This window comes from Gossypium hirsutum, chromosome D03, assembly GCF_007990345.1.
Source record: "Gossypium hirsutum isolate 1008001.06 chromosome D03, Gossypium_hirsutum_v2.1, whole genome shotgun sequence".
NCBI classification, from domain to species: Eukaryota; Viridiplantae; Streptophyta; class Magnoliopsida; order Malvales; family Malvaceae; genus Gossypium; species Gossypium hirsutum.
Window position 1 is genome coordinate 4,605,869 of NC_053439.1, and position 22,051 is coordinate 4,627,919.

At 35.3% G+C, this 22,051-nt stretch overlaps 1 pseudogene; it reads right to left on the minus strand.

The window, feature by feature from the left end:
* Positions 1-7,966: 7,966 nt before the first annotated feature.
* On the minus strand, positions 7,967-20,859 carry LOC107950901 (linamarin synthase 2-like; annotated as a pseudogene).
* Between the last annotated feature and the right edge of the window lie 1,192 nt (positions 20,860-22,051).

Sequence of the window (22,051 nt, forward strand, 5' to 3'; positions counted from 1 at the left end):
GATGACAATATGGTTGTCCGAATATGGTCCAAGAACACGTGATAAGAGAAGGATGATAATTTAATGGAGGACTACACGACTATGGCTCCGTTGCCCAATGATTCAAGATGACAAAGATTATTCGAGAGTTGCTGAACTTTCTTAAAGAGAAGCCAACGAGCATCACGAGGATAAGTGAGCAACGAGTTGCGGCTTGGACTGAGCAAAAAAAGGAGATAGAAGAGACGTCCTTTTTAAAGAGTTCGTGAGATTTATCTTAGCGCTCGAATGAAGAAGAGGATCGAATGTCTCTGCTTATGAGGGAAAGGCCGTATAAATATCCATTTTATGTAAAAAGATTTATTTTCTAGTAAAGTTTTCTAAATGGAATTGAATCAGAATCAACGTCTCTTTATGCATTCATTGCATGCAATCGTATCACATGACATCATATGCATTAAAGTCCACTAAAAGAGCCTAATCGATTAAAATCATTCCTCAGTTAACCTGGAAACCAACCAATCTACCAAACACCGCTACGGTACTCGATCAAAAACTAAATACATGGATCAAAGGATGGAAAAGCTAGAGTAGTTCCAAAAGGAGATACAGGATCAGCTTCAACAATAAATAAATGAATAGTAAAAAATGATGGACAAGATGATAGAATCTCAAGGGAGTATGATGGCTCAATTAACTCATTTGTTGATTGGAAGAACTGATAAACGAAAGGGCTCTGTGCTCAATGTGGAAGGAGGAGACAGTAAGGGACTTCTTCATCCCCCAGGCTTTACCCCTCAGCATGGGCAGACCCAAGTGGAGATATATCCACGCAAATCCTCTGTCACCATCAAGCCTCAGCAGTTTCAGGATGGTGCTGTAACACCAATGAATTTTCAAGCTAGATCAGGTTATAACCCCGGAGACAACCTTGCTAATCCTGCTATTCCTGACTTCGACGAAACAGTTGAGAAAATGAAGGACGAGTTGCCAAAACAGCTCGAAAAAAAGTATAAATGGCTAGAGGAAAAACTTAGAGTGATGGAAAGTACTGAAAGCTACCATGGAATTGACGCTAAAGAATCGAGTTTGGTTCCGGATTTAGTACTCCCTTATAAATTTAAAATGCCTAAGTTTGAGAAGTATAATTGAACTAGTAGTCCCGAAGCCCATATTACTATGTTTTGTAGGTGGATGACTGGGTATGTTAATAATGACCAACTGCTGATACATTGTTTCCAGGATAGCCTCACAGGGGCAGCGTTCAAGTGGTACAATCAATTGAGTCGTGCCAAGATTAATTCATGGAGAGATTTAGCACAGGCATTCATAAAGTAGTACAACCATGTAACTGACATGGTACCTGATAGAATCACTCTACAAAACATGGAAAAGAAGCCCGGTGAAAGTTTTAGGCAATACGCACAGAGGTGGAGGGAGGTCGCCGTCCAAGTTCAGCCACCGTTCCTGGAAAGGGAAATGACAACGCTATTCATAAATACATTGAAAGCTCCGTTCATCACACATATGTTAGGGAGTGCCACAAAAAGCTTTTCTGACATAATCAAGAATGATGAAATGATTGAAAGCGCCATAAGGAGTGGAAAGATTGATGCTGGAGGAAATAACAGAAGGCAAGCCTCAAAAGAAAAAAAAAATGAGGTGAATAGTGTAAATATGTACAGAAAATCGATTGCTAATCAGCAGGGTTCATCAAGACAAGAATCATGTGTGAAGCAAGGTATTGAAAAACTCCAGTTCATGCCAATTCCAATGTCGTACAAGGAGCTGTATCAAAGCTTATTCAATGCGCATGTTGTTTCTCCTTTACATGTAAAGCCTCCACAGCCTCCGTATCCCAAATGGTACGACGCAAGTGCACAATGCGATTATCATACGGGAATTACGGGACACTCAATAGAGAATTGTATTACCTTCAAAAAGCTAGTTGAAAAATTCATCAACATGGGTATTGTCAAGTTGGATGGCTCATTTAATGCAGAAAATTCGCTACCCAATCATGATTGACAATGGGGTGAATGCAATATATGAAGAGATGTTGGGAAGCGTTGACATCAATGACATATAGGAAGACACAAAGGAAATGGGGACCCTGTTAGATATCTGCCCTTATAAATCTGGGAGTGTTCAAAATAATTGGATTGCGGAAGAAATCTCTATAGTCTTTAGAGCTTATTTAGAGTAATGTTCAGAACATTCTTGTTGGTTTTAGCCTAAAAATGATAGGAATTCCTTTGTGAAATAGGCTCATGTCTGAACATCATTATTTTAATAAAATACATCTTTGCATTTATTAGCCAATATTCTTTCATTCTTTGCGAGTGATTATTCTTTCATTCTTTTAGATTTTCTTCCACATCATTCTTTCATCCATAATCATATTGTACAAATAATTATTCATACATTTCTTTTGTATATTATTTGGCACCTACTATGGGTCCCCAGATATCAATGACATGAGTGACGCTGCTACGGACTCAGAAGTTCCTTTTGAGTGAGATCTGTGTTTAGAGGGATTTCAGGACTTTGAGAATGACATAGATTGTAGCCTATCTCCAGACTTATTGAGGATGGTAGGACAGGAAGAGAAACAAAATTTACCTTATGATGAGACAATGGAGATTGTAAACGTGCATAATCGGAGAAACAAAGCAGAACCTTGTTGAGTTACCTCAAGAGTTCAACGACGTCTTCACATGGTCATACTAGGATATGCCCGGGTTAATCTCTGACATTGTAATTTGAACAATGACATGATATCAGAAATTTGCAGTATGCTCAAACGATACAGTGAAGTTTTTTACCGGGGCAACACTTTTCTCTTTGACTTATCATAGTTTTGCCCATTGAGATCGAGTTTCTATCTCTCCGAATTTTGGTTGGATTTCATCCTAATTGAAGAGGAAGATCCAAAGTTTTTCGTCATAGTTAAATTTTGCCGCAGAAGGCTCTATGAAAGAAATTTGATCACAAAAAAGATCTTACGCATACAAGAGGAAAGTGGAAGATCTTATGTAGAACACTTTATCTAGAAAAACATTGGTTCTGATTGAAAGGGATAACAATGTCCTATGAGATCAAATTAAAAAAAAAGAGCGTCAAAATCAAAATAAAAAAATGAAAGTGATAAAAAGAAAAAGAAAAAGAAAAATGGAGAGGCTAAGGTGAAAACTCGCAAAGGGCGCATTGAGAACAAAGGGGATTTGAGTTGAAAACCCGAAAAGGGCGGCTCAAATATTGATTAGCATGGGGCACGAGGTGATTAAAGCAACTTGAATTTTAACCAGATTGGGGCATGTGGTGATTTTGTTATACCTGAATCAGCAGGAAAGGGTAGGCAACATCTTGGGGTCATTGGCAGAGTATTGAAGGTCTCTTAAACACATGTCAAACTCAAAAGGATCTTCAAAAAGTTTGTACAGAGAAATTCAAGTTGCGATATTTGGGGCACCCAATATTCATACTATTTATACTGAATTTGTTATTTTTGGAACACTTCATTCGTTTCCAAGATACGCATTCCCAATTAATTTATTTGTTATCCTTCTTTACTATCTTTGATAATTTATTCATTTCGAGCTATGCTCGGAACTAGCTCTATTTTATCTATCATTTTGTTCTTTTTGCAAGCATGTTGCATTAGAACAATGTTTAATGGACTAATAAAACTTTCACAAGGGAACTTTTGCATATTACTCTAGAAGTTTCTAAATAATACAGGAACCTGAAACAGGACTATTGTTTAGAACGCACCATGTTTAAAGGTTGGAAATCTGAAAAGGAAGAGTCTAAACTAGGACTTTCTCTTTGGATTTTGTTGTCAAAAACATTGGTTGAACAAAATAATAAGATGTCGTGTTGATCAATAAGCAAGTAATGATCATCAGGCAATAGAAAGAGGTTACCTCGGGGAAGAGAGCCTTCATTTACGCATGAACCTTTGGTGCGACACCCTGGGAATGGTGTAAGAGACCAGAAAGATTTAGATCCTGTATCCTTGAATTGTGATAGGAGAGCATTGAAGAAAAAGCCATATATTCCTACCCTTGGGTTACAATGGGAGAACGATGGTATGAATTTTTGCGTCCCAATGGATTAAACTTTGAGGTTCACAGTGGGGGCAACTTGACTAAATGTTTCTTCAGAAAAGCCAGCCAAGCAAGAAGGCGTTGTAGCACGTCAGTGTTAAAACCTTAATAATCTTCGAACAATGACAACTTAGGTGGGATCATTCTCGAAAAAAAACTATGCATTCATGAAAACACCATTCACACATGTCTAGTTAGGAGCATTTGATTCATTTTATGTTATCCTAATCATTAGGCATAAATAGGTTCATTATACAGGTCATGTTCCCCAGAAAGCAGATCAGTAAAAATAGCAGATCTTGCCTTCCTACACCGACAACGAAGCAGATCAAAGACACCAACCTTGCCTCCCTGGGTTGCAGCGGAGCAGGCTAAAAATAGCAGATCTTGCCTTCCTGCACCGACAACGAAGTAGGTTGAAGACACTAGCCTTGCCTCCCTGGGTTGCAGTGGAGCAGGCTAAAAAGAGCAGATCTTGCCTTCCTGCATCGACAGCGAAGCAGATCGAAGACACCAGCCTTGCCTCCCTAGGTTGCAGCGGAGCAGGCTAAAAATAGCAGATCTTGCCTTCCTGCACCGACAGCGAAGTAGATCGAAGACACCAGCCTTGCCTCCCTGGGTTGCAGTGGAGCAGGTTAAAAATAGCAGATCTTGCCTTCCTACACCGACAGCGAAGCAGATCGATGACCCCAGCCCTATCTCCCTGGTCAGCAGTGGAATAGGTTAAAGATTATGAATCTATCTCCCTGGACAGTAGTAGAATAGGTTAAAGATTGTGAATCCTATCTCCCTGGTCAGTAGTGGAATAGGTTGAAGATTGAGAATTCTATCTCCCTGGGCAGCAGTGGAATAGATTAAAGAATCTTATCTCCCTGGACAGCAGTGGAATAGGTTAAAGATTGTGAATCCTATCTCCCTGGTCAGCAGTGGAATAGATTGAAGATTGTAGGTCCTATCTCCCTAGTCAACAGTGGAATAGGTTGAAGATCGTGAACCCTATCTCCCTGGGCAGCAGTGGGGTAGGTGAAAAATAGCAGATCTTGCCTTCCTACACCGACAGTGAAGCAGATCGAAGTCATTAGTCCTATCGCCTGGATGTTACAATAGAAAAGATTGAAGCCATGATGGCGAATCTTATCTCCTGGCGTTAAGGCTTGGATTACCTGAAGTGGAACGGATTGAAGCTGTGGGCAGCGAATCTTATCTCTTTGGCATTACAGTGGAGCAGATTGAAGCCGCAACGGTGAATCTTACTGCCCTGGCGGTGTAATGGAACAGATTGAAACTACGACGGCGAATCTTACTGCCCTGGCGGTGTAATGGAACAGATTGAAACTACGACGGCGAATCTTGTTTCCCTGACATTGAAGATGGAAAATTTTATCTCCCTAAAGTTACAGTGGAGTGGATTAAAGCCGATAATCCTATCTCATTGAAGTTGCAGTGAAGCGGATTAAAACCTTGGATCTTATCTCTCTGAAGTTGCAGAGAGCAGAACACATCTAGTCTTATCTCCCTGAAGTTGCAGTGGAGCAGACTAAATAAACAAATCCTATCTCCCTAAAGTTGTAGCAGAGTAAATTAGAATGATGGATCTTATCTCTCTGAAATTATAGTAGAGCAGATCGCATCAAATTCATCTTTAAGTTGCAGCAGACCAAGCCGAAGCTACCAATCCTATCTCTCCGACGTTGCAGTGGAGTAGATCGAGACACCAATTCCTATACCTCTGAAGATGCAGTAGGATAGATGTGGCTGCTTGAAGAAGAAGAGCACCAAGATCCAGCATGATCGGGCAAAAATTGGCCATTTCTAAAGGCTTTGCTCCGTTCCTGTTACACGACAACGAGCAAAGAGGGGCAGCTGTAATACCCAATTTTAGCCCGGACTCACACATGGAAACATAATCTTCGAGGATATGCAATCTTAGATATGATATGCAATGTTAGATATGATATATGCAATCTTAGATATGATATATGCAATCTTAGATATGATATGTATTCTTAGATGTGATATGTAATCTTAGAAGATATGATTTTGTAATCTTAGAGATTTAATTTGTAAATACCCTTTAATCTTCGCCATTGATGTAATTGATTTGTACCGTTGGATTTGGGGAGGCTCAGCTATAAATAGAGGCTTCTCCTTTCATTGTAAAAAGAAAAGAATGAATAAAAAAGGGAGAACGATTGACAGTTTTTTAAAGGTGGCTTATTGTTTTCTTTTTTTTCTTTTTTGATTATTTTTTACTTATTTACGATTTTAAAAAAGGGAGAAGGTGATACCACTGCGAATTTTATTTATTTATTTTATTTAGCCCTAATAAAGTAACGTGTTTCAAAGGATGAAGATATTTTCCCATTCGAGCCCTATGAGTTATTCACGCCTTTTAATTGGGCCCTTCATTTTTTTTTAAATTATGTTGATTTTCAATTTAATCCTTAATCTTTCATTTTAGGTTTTTAGTCTATTTTATTAATTTTGTTATTATTATTATTATTATATTATATATTATTATTATTATACCTACATATATGTGCACATATGCATGTTAATATATATACATATATATTTTAAACGTTTTAATATATATACATATTATATAAATATTTTATTATTATTTTATTTTCATAGTTTTTTATACATATATATATACACATTTATATTTCATAATATTTATACGTTTGCCCATATTCTATGATTTTTATATGTTTATACATTTTTGTAATATATACACATATATTTATACTCCATTCAAAGCTTATTATAAATATTTTCCACGTTTTTATATTATACTTATATATTTCATTTTTTTGTAAATGCATGAATATATTTTATATGTATATATTTATATTTTCCTTGTTTTCATAAATGCATTATGTATTATATATATATAAGTTTTATAACCCAAAATTTTATGAGTAAATTATCTTTATGTCTTTTATTCTTCATAATTTCTAATGTATATATATTTTGTACCTTTTTCTCTTTATATTTTTTTGTTTATTTCCTTCATTTGCTTATTGATTTATATTTTCATTTATATTCATTTGATATTTTACATGTCGTTGTTTATGTACATTAATTTCGTTTATTTCTATGCCATTGTTGTATTTATTATTACATTTTATATTTAATGTAGCATCACATATTTTTTTTTTTCGATTTTAAAATTTTCAAAATTGAGATAACACTCGTATTTAGGATTTTCAAGGAAATTGAGCCCTAACGTATTGGGTTCCGATTTTCTTTGTTAAATCCAACGATCGAGGGTTGCTCATTAATAAAAAATATATAAAATAAAAAGCTTGTTGTTGGGGAGTTAAATATGTTGTATCCTAACATATTGGATGTGACGTATTGATTTCTCGAGACAAAGATTTTTTGAAAAAATAATAATAAAGGAAATATTTCAAGTTTGGGATTTTGAGGAATTGTGCCCTAACGTATTGGGCCGGGATTTCTTAAATCTTAAACAAATGAATATTCTTTTAAATTTTTATTACATGAGTTTTAAACTAATTCATTTTTGAGGAAATTAGAATGTTAATGCCCTAACGCATTGGGTGTGACATTTTCTTTCTCCGAAATGATAAGGGTCTTAATAAGTAACGTTTTTAAGTTTTTGCTAAGGATTATATTTTTCAAATTTTCGACATTAAGACACTAATTAATTAACTAGGTACCAATTTTGGGCGTTACGAGGGTGCTAATCCTTCCTCGTGCGTAACTAACTCTCGGATCCGTTTTTCTAAAACTCGTAGACCAAAGCTATTTTTTTAGGGTGATAAAAGATTAGTGGCGACCCCAAATTTTTATTTTTTAAAAGTCGACAACCTAAAATTTTTGTTTTTCAAAAAAATAGTTTCGACAATCCCCATTCATTATTTAAGTAATTCCCCACTGACAATAGTATTTCCAGTTAACCATGTTTGAGAGCTTCCTTAACAAATCTGTCGAAATCAATATAAGATGATCCCCCAACTTCAACCGCTTCTTCCGCTTTCTTCTTCCATTCCAATGCCTTCTCTTTCTTTTTCTTTCCTTCCTCACCTTCCATCATTTCCTTAACTAAAAACTCTATGTTCTCTCGCTTCACATCATGATCCACCTCCGTGCCAATGCCCCAATGAGTGCAAGCATATCGACAATTGGTTTGCTGATCAGCAAAAAATGGCCAACAAACTACTGGCACACCTCCTGATATGGTTTCCACGGTAGAATTCCATCCACAGTGCATGAAAAAAACACCGACTGAAGGATGTGAAAGGACCTCATATTGGTTGCACCAGCTTGTTATCAGCCCTCTTTCACTACACCAAATGAGGCTTTTAGCGGCATATTTTGTGGCGTTTGCACTACAAACGCCGCTAATAATCTCGCATTAGCGGCGCAAAAAATAAACCGCCGCTAAATATCAGGCATTAGCGGCGCATCATGAGAAGCGCCGTAAAAGAACATTATTAGCGGTATTTATCGTCACACGCCGCAAGATCTGAAGACCAAAACACATCGTTTTTGTTTTAATGTATACAAGAATTAGTGGCGTTTATAGTAAATTGCCGCTAAAGCAATTATTAGCGGCGCAATGGCTAAAGCGCCGCAAAAATCTAAACAAAAACGCACCGTTTTGTCTCGCTGTATATTAGCGTTAGTGGCACTTTAACAAAACACGCCGCTAAAGCAAGTATTAGCGGCGCTTACTAAAAGCGCCGCAATATATGTTAACCAAAACGCAGAGTTTGGCCTAGAGGTATGTTACAATTTATGGCGCTTATGGGGAAACACCGCAAAAATATCCTAACCAAAGTGTACCGTTTTGGTCTTGGTGTATGTTACAGTTAGTGGCGTTTAATATAAAACGCCGGTAAAGTATAATATTAGCGGCGTGTTGTGAAGCGCCGCAAAACCTCTTACCAAAACGCAGAGTTTGGTCTTGAGGTATACTAGAATTAGTGGCGCAGAGCGAACACGCCACTAATGCATACTATTAGCGGCGCTTTCGTATAAGCGCCGCAATATTTGACAACAAAAACGCAACGTTTTTGTCTCGATGTATACAGTTACTAGTGGCGCATATAAAGAAACGCCGCTAAATCATAGTATTAGCGGCGCTTGTGCAGAAGCGCCGCAAAATATACTCACCAAAACGCTGAGTTTTTACATGAGGTATATTAGAATTAGTAGCGCTTTTTGGAGATCGCCGCTAAAGTATATTATTAGCAGCACTTTTTTATAAGCGTCGCAAAAGATATTAACAAAAACGCAGCATTTAAGTCTTGATGTATACTGGAATTAGTGGCGTTCACGAGAAATCGCCGCTAAAGCATGGTATTAGGGGCGCTTTTTGATAAGTGCCGAAAAATGTATTAACCAAAACGCAGAGTTTTGGTCTTAACAATGCATTATATAATGTAGGTTATTATATATGTTTAGTTTATCGTATTTGGTCTCTGGTTTATGGTTTAAAGGTTGGGGTTTAAGGTTTAAGGTTAATATGTGTTAAAGATTTATGATTTAATTTAGGGTTTATGGTTTACAATTTAGATTAACTAGTGTTTTGTAATTTATATATTAATTAATTTCTTATATAATTGTAAAAAATATAATATTAATTTCGATCTTTAAAATTGTGTGAAGATTTGGTTATTCAAAATCGATATAAGCTATATCCAGAAGGATATCCCCATCTTATCCCATCTCGGTTCAGTATTTTTAGTGCTCTGTTCAGTATAATATATATGTATATATATGATTATTAATTTAAGATTTTAGCTAGGTCATATTTAGGGCCGGGTTACTATTTTAAGGTTATTGTAATTGATCAGGAGTACTATATATATATATTATGTAATAGCTGATCAGATTTAATGTTTAGGTGTTAGGAGCTGGGTTAGACGTTATGGGCCGGTTAGGAGTTAGGGATTTATGGTTTAGCCAGGGATTTAGGCAGGTCGGGTTAGGGTATTAGGTTTAGATCTTTTACATATGTAAATGGAATAACAAATTAAGCTTGGTGGACACTTGTATATATGAATTTAGGGTTACGGTTATAGGGTTAGGGGTTAGAAGTTAACAGTTAAGGACTTAGGGTTTAGATCTTATTTAGTTTTTTTAATTTATATTTTAAATATGATCTTACATTTTTGAACATAAATAAAAATGATATATTAACCAACCAAATCTGAAATAATTAATAAAACACCACATTAAAGCACGATAAAATAATAATTCTTAGAGAAATAGAAAAAAAATCAATTGGCTGGAATAAAAATTAGATTAATTAATTGTATTTAAATTTACATATGTTAATGGGATAGCAATGCTTGGTGGACACTTGTATGGATTTAGGGTTTGGGATTTAAGGTTTAGGAATTTTGAGGTCAGATCAGGGTTTTGGGTTTAGAGTACTAATTAGTAATTTTAAAATATATTTTAAAAATTTAATCTAAACCAATTGATGTATTTAATTAATATTAGTTTAAATGGAATTAAAAAATAAGTTAAAATTTTGGCTTAAAATAGCATTTTCTCTATATTAACTAAACGGCGCCGTTTATGTTAGTTTTTTGTGGCGTTTGTGTTTGAAACGCCGGAAAAGTGACTTGATATATTGGCTAAACGTCGATGTATAACTTAAGGAAATTAATTTTTAGTGGCGCTTTAGAAGAAAGTGCCAGAAATGTGCAATAAATCCGAGCAAAACGACGCTGTTTCGGATTAGAACCTTCATTATTTGTGGTGCTTGTCAAGAAACGCCGTAAATACACAAGCTATAGCGGCGTTTTTTCAATAAACGCCGAGAAAGTGTCTTCAATTTTTTGCTAAACGGCGTCGTCTTTGTACACGCTTTTATACTTAGCATTTTCTATATATTAATTCAACGGCGCCGTTTCTATTTTAACTTTAAAATTTAGTGGCGTTTTTTCAAAAACGTAGCAAATGTTTCTTAAAATTTCGACGAAACGTCGTCGTTTCTGTACCGTGTTTTAACTTATGCAATTTATGTGTATCTCAGTGGCCAGAATTCTACATTGCAGAAACAAAATTGGGGGAGAAACGAAAGCAGTGAAATCGAAAGAGAAAAAACGACGGAAGAAACGAAGAGGAGAAATCTTTCTGTGGAAACGAAGGCTTCAGAGGATACTATCAAAGCTGCGTCATCTGTGTTTAAAAGGTAAGCTTTTTTCGAAACAGTGTATCTTGATTTAGGGTTTAGGTTCAGAGTAAATTAGGAATTTGGGGTTAGGGTCCTAGTTCAGTCACGAAGCAATTCTTACAAATTTGGTTTGGAATTTAGGGAATTTGGGAATTTTTGCGTGTCTAGGGTTTGGTTCCGATCCTGTTGAGCTTTTTTATTTCTTCTAATTTTTTCCTTACACTGTTCGATAATCATGTCTTGTTCCCCAGGAGTGAGTCTGTATTTGCCCAACTGTTGAAGGAAGGAGAACTGAAAATTGTGTACTTAGGTAAGTTTGCTGATTTGGTCATTTATCAATAGTTGAATGGATGTAAAATTTTTCCTGCATTTCTTACTGCTCGATTGCTGAAGGGTACTTCTTTTAATTCGGTTTTTTTGGAATTTTTGGTGCATTCCTTACTGCTCGTATTTAGGGTAGTTTGCTGATGTGTTCAAACAATATTTTTCATTGTTTGAAAATTAGAAGCATTTTAGTAAACAAACACTATAATTAGAAATGTATATTCAATATTTGATGTTAATTTGTAATTTTAGAACTAAATTCAAAATTTGTTACTGTTAAAAGTACTCATACTTGAAATTAAAATTAGAACTAAATTCCAACTATTTTATATGTCTTTGGTGCTGGATGTAAAAAAAATGGATTGGTCTAATTTACAAATTCCAGTTGGTGCTTATAAAATTTACAGTATTAAGCCTTCAGCTTTAAATTTGATTTTTAAAAAGTAAAATAAAATATATATATTTGTTTAATAAATTATTGCTGTTGTGTAGGTGTAATTCCATAATAAATTGGTAATCTACCATAGTTGAGATATCTTTATTTATCTACCACAGTTGATAATTGCTCAATTTCATGACTGTTATTTTTTACTTTAAAGATTGAATGTTTATTAAAATATGTAATTAAAATATGTAACTAAAAATGTTTCCATGGAGGAAACTTGACAAGAGCTAGGATTCCATGCTTGTAAAACAAAGCAAAGGAAAGGGTTCATCTTTTTTCTTTTTCAAACAGTTTGTTTCATAAGTAGGGAAATTGATGGAAAAGGTTTGGATTTTGATTGAAGGAATTGGATGAGACAAAGAAGGAAAAATTGGTGCAGTTCCTGTGAAAAGAGAAAAAGAAGGAAAAATTGAAGTTAAAAGCTTTATGGTTGTGTGTTTTTTTGACTTTGGGGGTGTTTGATTGATGGGACAATAATATGGGAAAAGCATGTGCCACTTGACGGGGAGACGTGGCTCCATTGACATGTCACCATTACACCATAATTTAGGTCTTCCAATTTTCTTTGACATTCATTAGTCCTCTTCTGTATTTATTGTAAATTTTCATGTCTGTTCTAAATTTATAATTTATATAAAATTTATATTTCTGATTAAATTATTAATTTTTTATTTCATACAATTTTATTCAAAATGTAATTAAAAATGTCACATTACAGTATGAGATTATTTACAGTAGCCAACAATTTTAATAATCCCTGTTATGACATTTAGACTAAAAATCATAATTGAATAATAGTTTAGGTATTAGAAATTAAATAACATTTGGTTAATTACATAACTTACAGAAATTAAATAACTTACATAACTTACATAAATTAAGTAATTCTTGGTAACTTACATAAATTAAATATCTTGCATAACTTACATAAATTAAGTTAATTAAATAACTTACATAAATTAAGTAAATTAAATAACTTACATAACTTACATAAATTAAGTAATTTACATAACTTACATAAATTAAATATCTTGCATAACTTACATAAATTAAGTTAATTAAATAACTTACATAAATTAAGTTAATTAAATAACTTACATAACTTACATAAATTAAGTAATTTACATAACTTACATAAATTAAATATCTTGCATAACTTACATAAATTAAGTTAATTAAATAACTTACATAAATTAAGTAAATTAAATATCTTGCATAATTTACATAAATTAAATATCTTACATAACTTACATAAATTAAATATCTTACATTACTTACATAGCTTACATTACTTACATGGGGCATACATAATACATAATACATAATACAGAACTTACATAACTTACATAATACATAAAAATATATCACATCACAACTTTCTAAAATTCATTTATAGTTATAACTGGCGTTTTGACTAACCCGAGCAAATTATTGTCAACGTCAGACTTCAAGAATTAAGAAATGGACCGGTCTTGGATGAATTTGTCAAGGGTTAGCAACGGTTATCGAAATGGGGTGCAGAGTTTTCTAAATTTTGCATTTCAATATGCAAGCCAAGAGAACATGATTCTTTGCCCATGTAAGAAGTGTGTCAACATGAACTGACATTATCGTGAGGTTGTATACGAGCATCTAATTGTTGATGGGTTTGTTAAGGGTTATAAGCAATGGCTTTTTCATGGAGAATGCCCTAGAAGTACTTCCTCTTCAACGATGGAGGTATCTTATCCTGTTACTGTTTACCATCAGTCTGATAGAGGAGATGACATGGAAGGTATGTTGCGGGATGCATTTAATATGCACAATCATGGTGTGCAATCGTTCCCAGGGGATTTTATGGCATCTGATGATTGTAATATTGGTGGAACTGCTTTTACCGAACCGGGAAGTAGTGTACCTCATGAAGAGCCAAATGGAGAAGCGGCGAAGTTCTACGCTCTACTTAATGACATGAACGAAGAACTGTATGAGGGATCAAAATTTTCAAAAATGGCCTTCTGTGTTCGTCTTTTTTAGTTAAAATGTTTGGGAGGGTGGACCGGCAACTCGTTGACAATGCTATTAGAGTTTTTGAGAGAGATGTTCCCGTTTGCAAAAATCCCTCAGTCATGCAAGGATATGAAGAAAATGATAAAAGATTTAGGCCTTGGGTACAACAAAATCCATAGTTGCCCAAATGACTGCATGTTGTATTGGGGCGATCAGAAAAACCAACAGTGCTGTCATGTATGCGGCCAATCCCGTTGGATAAATAGAAACACAGAAGACGGGAACGACGATGAAAATGATGCACAGTCGAGGAAGAAGCCAGTTAAGATTTTACGGTATTTTCCGTTGATACCAAGGCTTCAAAGGCTTTTCATGTCATCGAAGACAGCGGAGTCAATGACGTGGCACCATGATGGACGAACCGATGATGGATTACTAAGGCATCCGACAGATTCTTTAGCTTGGAAAGCATTTGACAATAAATTTCCAAGCTTTGCAGGCGATCCTAGGAGTGTGAGGCTTGGGCTAGCATCTGATGGATTTAATCCTTTCAAGATCATGAGCACTGCCTACAGTACTTGGCCAGTAGTGCTTGTTCCTTACAATCTGCCTCCGTAGATTTGCATGAAGCAATCTTCCCTTATCTTATCTATGATTATCCCTAGAGAGAAAGGGCCCGGAAATGATATCGACATTTATTTACAGCCACTTATTGAAGAGTTAAAACAATTATGGGCTGGTGTCGAGACATACGATGTGCTGAGAAAGGAGAACTTTAATTTACGTGCAGCTTTGATGTGGACCATTAATGACTTTCCCGCTTATGCCAATTTATCCGGTTGGAGTACTAAGGGTCGTTATGCGTGTCCTTGTTGTGCTGCACAAACATGCTCGCAATGGTTGTACAATGGGAAGAAGTTCTCTTACATGGGGCATCGTCGGTGGTTACCGAAAAGTCATAGATTTAGATTTCAGAGTTCTGTATTTGACGGCACTGAAGAGTTCAGAGAAGTTCCTTTCCAGACCAGTGGCTCTGAAATTTGCTTCATGTTGGAAGATATGAATTTCATTTATGGGAAGATGAACCAACCGCCAAACACGCAGAGAAACAGAAGATCAAATGATGAAGCCGATGAAAGCTCCGACGAAGAGGACGATCCTAATGAGGCGGACTTGTGGAAAAAAAAGTATTTTTTTTGAGTTGCCTTATTGGGAGCATCACCTTTTACGACACAATCTTGATGTTATGCACATTGAGAAAAATGTCTGCGAGAACATTGTGAGTACAATTTTGAACGTCGACGAAAAATCAAAAGACAATCTTCAGAGTCGACTTGATTTAGTCCAAATGGGAATTCGGCCTGATCTTCATCCCAATCCACTTCCGAATGGGAAATATCGGTTGCCGCCTTCTATTTTCTCAATGTCCAAGACGGAGAAAGAACTGTTTTGCATGGTGTTGAAGGATATAAAGGTCCCGAATGCGTATGCATCAAATATATCTCGATGTGTTAGTGTTAAAGATCGAAGGTTATATTCGCTAAAATCACATGACTATCACATCTTGATGCAAGATTTAATGCTAGTTGCTCTACGATGTTGTATGTCCAAGAAGGTGACGTCTTGTATCATTGAACTATCCAACATAATGAAAGCCATTTGTGGAAAAGTTTTGGATGTTCAAGAACTTCAGAAGGTACAGGATCGAGCTGCTTTGACTGTATGCAACATGGAGAAAATCTTCCCACATTCCTTCTTCACCATTATGGTTCACTTGATAATTCATCTCCCGTACGAAGCAATTCTTGGCGGACCCGTTTCCTATCGATGGATGTATCCCATAGAAAGGTCTTAAAGAATTATTTTTAAAATTTTCCTTCATTCACCTCAATGCCTTTAGTTACAACTTTTGATAATGTTGTATATTATGTTTAGGTTCCTATCCAAATTAAAGTATTACTGCCGCAACAAGCGATATCCAGAAGGATCGATTGCTGAAGGCTACTTGGCAGAGGAATGTATGACCTTTTGCTCGAGATATTTGGAAGATGTCGAAACAAGGTTGAACAGACCAAATAGGAATGCTGGACTCACAGACTATGACTTAGCCGATACTTATTTGTTCCAAAGTTTTGGACAACCAATCGGCAAAATTGAAATTGCAGAATTAGATAATTTATTGTGGGTACAAGCACATCGATATGTTCTGTTTCACCACGAATCATTGGAACCTTTACGGAAGTAAGTTCTACAAATTTTATAAATATTTATCAAACTAAAAATTGTTTATCTTCTAACAAAGATCACATTTTTTTAACATAGTGAGTACAAACAAATATTGAGATCTCGTGCGCGCTCCCGAAGAACACAGCATCGAGATATCAATAAGTTGTTTTCAGAATCTTTTTATGAATGGTTAAGCCAAACGGTATGTGGTTGGAGCTTTCGCTTACAAATTATAATGCTTTCTCATAACATTTTTAATTACTTAGTTTACTTTCCATTCAATAGGTTTGGAATGGGAAGAGCATAAACGACGAAGTTAAATGGCTCTCCCAAGGTCCAAATCGAGTGGTTAAAAGATATAGTGCGTTCCTCATCAACGGTTTCAGATTTCATACAAAATATTGTGAGAGGTTGAGGAGAACGCAAAATTGTGGAATAGTTGTTAATTCTGCAATTACAAGTTATGCTAGCGCTAGGGACAATAATCCTGTCGAGGGAAATGTGGAATATTTCGGACAGCTTACTGACATAATTGAGTTGGATTACTACGACAAATGGAAAGTTGTCTTATTTCGAGCTGATTGGGCCGATGTTAATACAGCTCGTGGAATCAAGCAAGATCAATTTGGTTTTACAATGGTGAACTTTGACCGATTGATTCACACAGGACAACAACTGATAGATGAGCCATATGTATTCTCAAGTCAAGTCAAACAAGTTTTTTACTCAAAAGATACATCTGATGAGGGTTGGTACGTTGTACTCCGTAACATCCCTAGAGACTTGTTTGACATGGGCAGTGGAAGTAGAGATAACATCGACGACAGATCAGAAACTTTTCCATTTCCAGAACAAAACTTAAACGATAATATCCCTAGTACTAGCGCACAATTTCAATGGGTTCGTCAGGATATGGATGAAGATATTTACGAATAATGATGTAGTAAGGTTTTACGATTGTTTAATTGTATGTAACTTACATTAGTATTAAATCTTGGTCTTATTATATAACTCAACTATTTTATATGTGATGTTATTGTTGTAATTAGTTATTAAGTTTAATTACATTTTATGTGTATTGCAGATAAAATGCCTAGAAGAAAAATTATAAGGGAAAGCATTGTTCAAAATAATCCAAACTCGACAGAAACAAATAGTACTGAACAACAGACAACAATTGGATCTTCGAATGTTCCGATTACACACGAGGATCCTACGGAAGTTCAAAGTAACTTACATTAATTCCATGCGTGTTGACTTATAATTGATTTATTTTTCAAATTCTTATATTATAATATACCATTTGTAGCTGAAAATGGTGGGACGCGTAGAGGTCGAGGTCGTACGATGCTTAGAGAGTTATACGAGTTAGATCCAGTCGAGCGTGTCAAGGTATGCAAAAACAATTTTGGTCAGCCTGTTGGATCAGAAGCTCGACTTTTAGCAGGATACATGGGCATTTTAGCACGAAATCCGAATATGTTGCCTATCAACTACGAGTCATGGCGTCAAATGCCCGATAGCTACAAAAACCAAGCCCTCGATAATATTAAGGTAACAAAATGTTGATGTCATCTATAATGCTTGGGAAATAGTTTCATTTATATTTACTTTATTAACTTGTGTTTTTTGTAGGCGAGGTTTGCTTTAGAAGTCTCCGATGCTTATATAAAGAAGGCATTGGGAAAAAGATGGAGAGACAATAAAAGTACTTTGAAGAAAAATTATTATAAGACAAAAACCACCATCGATGAGAAATTGCAAAATGTCCCGCCGGGTATGTTAAGGTACCAATGGGAAGATGCGGTTAGATTTTGGCATTCTCAGAAAGGCGAGGTACGACGTACTTCCAAACTATTGTAATTATTTTGGTTTATAGTATTTACTATTTACGTACTAAAAATTTTATAACGTAGGATCGTGAACGAGTTGGAAAAAGCAGCCGGCAGCAACAAAAATTCACTCACACAGCCGGGTCGAGAAGTTTTGCATGTGTAGCTGAGGCGGAGGTATTTTTAATTTTTTAATATTCTCAAATATGTATAACTTTCTATTAAATAATATTTTTACTACTATATTGTAGGAACGGTCGTCCGGTCAAAAAGTTGGACGCCTACAACTTTTTGAAATTACACATAAGAAGAAAGATGGATCTGCTATGACTCCTGAAGCTGGTGAAATTATGGTACGTTTACTTAATACGATTTCACTTGATTTAGTTATTTATAGTGTTTATTTTCTAATGGTTTAATTCATTGCATGTAATGCGACTATTGTTATATTGCATTTGTTTTTTTACTATATATTGCGTTCCTAACTATGTGATTTATTTATTAGAAAAAACTAAAGGAAAAAAAAGACGGAGTACGAAGCGATTGCTTCTAGTGATAGTTCGGTTCATCTTGAAGACATTGATAACCAGATTATTACTGAAGTTTTGGGTCCTGAAAAGTATGGTCGGGTTCGATTTCAAGGATCTTTTATCAGCCCAACCCAATATTTTGGATCCAGCTCGCACCAATACATGGCTTCGGGGAGTCAATCTCAAGCTGAAGTTCAGAGGTTAAAAGAACACATGGCTCAGATGCAAGTGACCACATTTGAGGTTCAAAGGAAATATGAAGAACTTCAGCAGCAATTTAAAGCAGAGGTGGCAGCGAGGGAAGCAGAGGCTACAGCGAGAGAAGCAAAGGCCGCAGCGAGAGAAGCAGCGAGAGAAGCAGCAATAGAAGCAGAGGTTCAAAAGAAATATGAAGAACTACAGCTACGACTTCAAAAAGATGCGGCATCGAGAGAAGCAGAGCAGAGCAAAAAGTACGACGAACTTCAACAGCAGCTTCAGATTATGATGACGATGTTTAAGTAGTCGCAACTTCCGCCGTCATAGTGTATGTTGCATAAACACTTTTAACGCTTTTGTAAATAAAAGTATGAATTCACTTTTATTTATCAATTAATATTATTTTAGTCATTTAATTTGAAATATTATATAAATTTATTATTTTTGGTTAGTTTAGATTTGGTTGCTTTTGATTTTTTTTACAGGATGGCTGAAAAAAATAAAAAATTTTATTTTAAAAAAATCCCAAAATTAGTGGCGTTTTTTAAAAAAGCGCCGCTAAAAGTCATATCAAAACAATGGCGTTTGTGAAATAAGCGCCGCTAAAGAACACTACTTTTAGCGGCGTTTTTGAACAAGCGCCGCTAAAGAACATGATCTTTAGTGGCGTTTGTTTCTAAGCGCCGCTAAAGAACATGATATTTAGGGGTGTTTTTTTTCTAAGCGCCGCTAAAGAACATGATCTTTAGGGGCGTTTTTTTTCAAAGCGCCGCTAAAGAACATGATCTTTAGCGGCGTTTTTTTATGTAAGCGCCACAAAAGTTAGCGACGTTGTCATTAGCGGCATTTTTTGTGGCGCTTCTAGAAATGCCGGAAATGGAGTTAGTGGCGTTAAAAAGCGCCACTAAAGACCTAAAAAAACGCCGCTAAAAACCTGTTCTACTATAGTGTTTCCTTAATCTCCTTCAGGAGCTCTAGATCCAGAATTGCAGAATCACCCATCACGACATCTAGTCTAACGATCCATAAAAATGGGTGTTTAGAGTTAGCCAACCCCCATGCAAATTCTTTGAGATGCTTCGCCGACATGACAGTAATGCTTCCATAGTTCACATACACAATTGAATTGGGTTCCCTTTTGTTAAGCCATTCAATGCAGCTTGTATCTTCCTTCTAAAGGCTTGGGTTCATTGACTTGGAGGGATCGGCAAGTAGGTGCCTGGCAAGCAAATGAAGTGGTGCTATTGTATAAATTCGAGGAAATTTGGTAGCGATGGCGTCTAACACTTCATGTTCGAACTCTTCAAATGTGTTGAAGATTATTGCTGAAGCTTTTAGGCAATTTTGAGCTTCGGATCCGAAATAATCAAACAAAATGTCATTTGGATCGTTGGCTTTGACGAAGCTTGGAAAATCTCTGAGGCGAATGTTACTCATTCTAGGGACCCAGTCAATAGGTTCATTGAGAAATGTTTCACCTGACACAACAAAGAGTCAAATTTGAGTTCCTTTTAGACAATTTTCTTAGCTATAAAGTTGAAATAATAAAGTACTTACTTTGGAATGGAATAATGCCTCGTTTAACCAGTTCACTGAAGTGAAGATATCCCATGAAACTACATGCTGAGGCAGTCCAAAACTGAACTTCTGGTATGCCAAGTTGTTCAGCAGCCTTAATAGCAAAGCTCATAAGTCCATCAGAGATTATGCAAGTAATAATTGGCACTTGGGGCGAGGAGTTTAACTTAGCTAGTAGCTCTACGAATGGTGCCAAGCAATGCTTTCGTATCGAATCACACAGAACTCGAAGATCCTGTGTTTCATTTCGATCGGACGATGGCAGCCCTTCCGGAATTGTTTCGAACTGGAAATCAGGTAGACCTTTAACGAAGTCAGGGCCTTTGGACCAGTCCAAACGCCTATGGTTGAACTCAGTGTTAACAAAGGTTATGAAGAAGCCTCTAGAGTGTAAGAGCTTAGCAAGTAGCATCATGGGGTTAACATGACCTTATGCTGGAAATGGGACGATTACAATATGGGGTTTACTGGTTTCAAGTGAACCCATCTTTGCAAAGCAGTAACAAAGTTGTAAAATTAAGGTGTTTGTAGAGAAGCTTTCCTTGCTTTCTAGCTTCTCTAAAGCTTGACGAGTAGCAACATGCAATATATAGGAAAAGGGTGGCGTGAAAGAGTTACGCTACGTCCTTTGTATTCCTTTTTCAATAGAGAAACTGTGGGAAAATTAATTATTTTTAAATTTTTTTGTTTTATTTTCAATCTAAACCATACATTTATAAAGAATTTTATATTTTATTCTCAAATCAATATATATCTATTGGAGAATTTTATTTATATTTCTTATTAAATGAGATATTTAAATTGATTCGTTTGACTCGAGTTCTTTTTAAAGATATTAGCTTTAATGTCACATGCGTTGCATGTAATTTTACTCATTTAATATTTAAATGATTTTTAAAAATATTGTACTTAATTACAACAATTAGCATAAAATAATATTTCTTATTTGAATTTTTGAATATAACTAAAATATATTAACTTATCAATTCAAATATATAATAGAAAATTTCAAGTAATAATTAAAGCATTTTAAAGTGGTAATTAACATAGTTAACTCTATTATTGATTAGGTGATAATTAATGTGCTTAGAATTCTATTCAAATAATAACTCTATTTTACATCAAGAAAATTAGCACAATTTAAAAAAAAATAATATTAGCATAATTATAATTATCTGTAACGCCCCAAAATTTTATTTTTGGGTATTGTGAATATGAGACCCAAATATCTGCTTGCTTCAGTAGTTAAGTGTTTTAAGTGTGTGTATAAGGTCCCAAGTTCAAGCCATGCCTTCGGCGAAATTTTGAAAATATTTTCTGATTAAAGCTTTATCCTTGTTCAGTTGGCTTAAGTTTACGAGTTAGCAAAAGAATTTCATATTATGAGATATTTGAATTTTAGTGAGACAGGATCAGAATAATTTCAGAATCCCTTATCCTGACTTTGGAAAATTATTAAATATTTTATAAAAATAATTATGGGTTATAATTTATATGCTTAAAATCCCGAATAAGTTCATTTTCAAGAGAAATAAACAAGAACATCATCTGAATTCTGTATGAGAAGATAATTAATTTTTAGTACAAAAAGGTTGGAACCATTAGACAGCAGAATAGGAGAAACTTTAAAGAATAAACTATACGTATTGGATTAACCAAAAATTCTAAAAATTTTATGG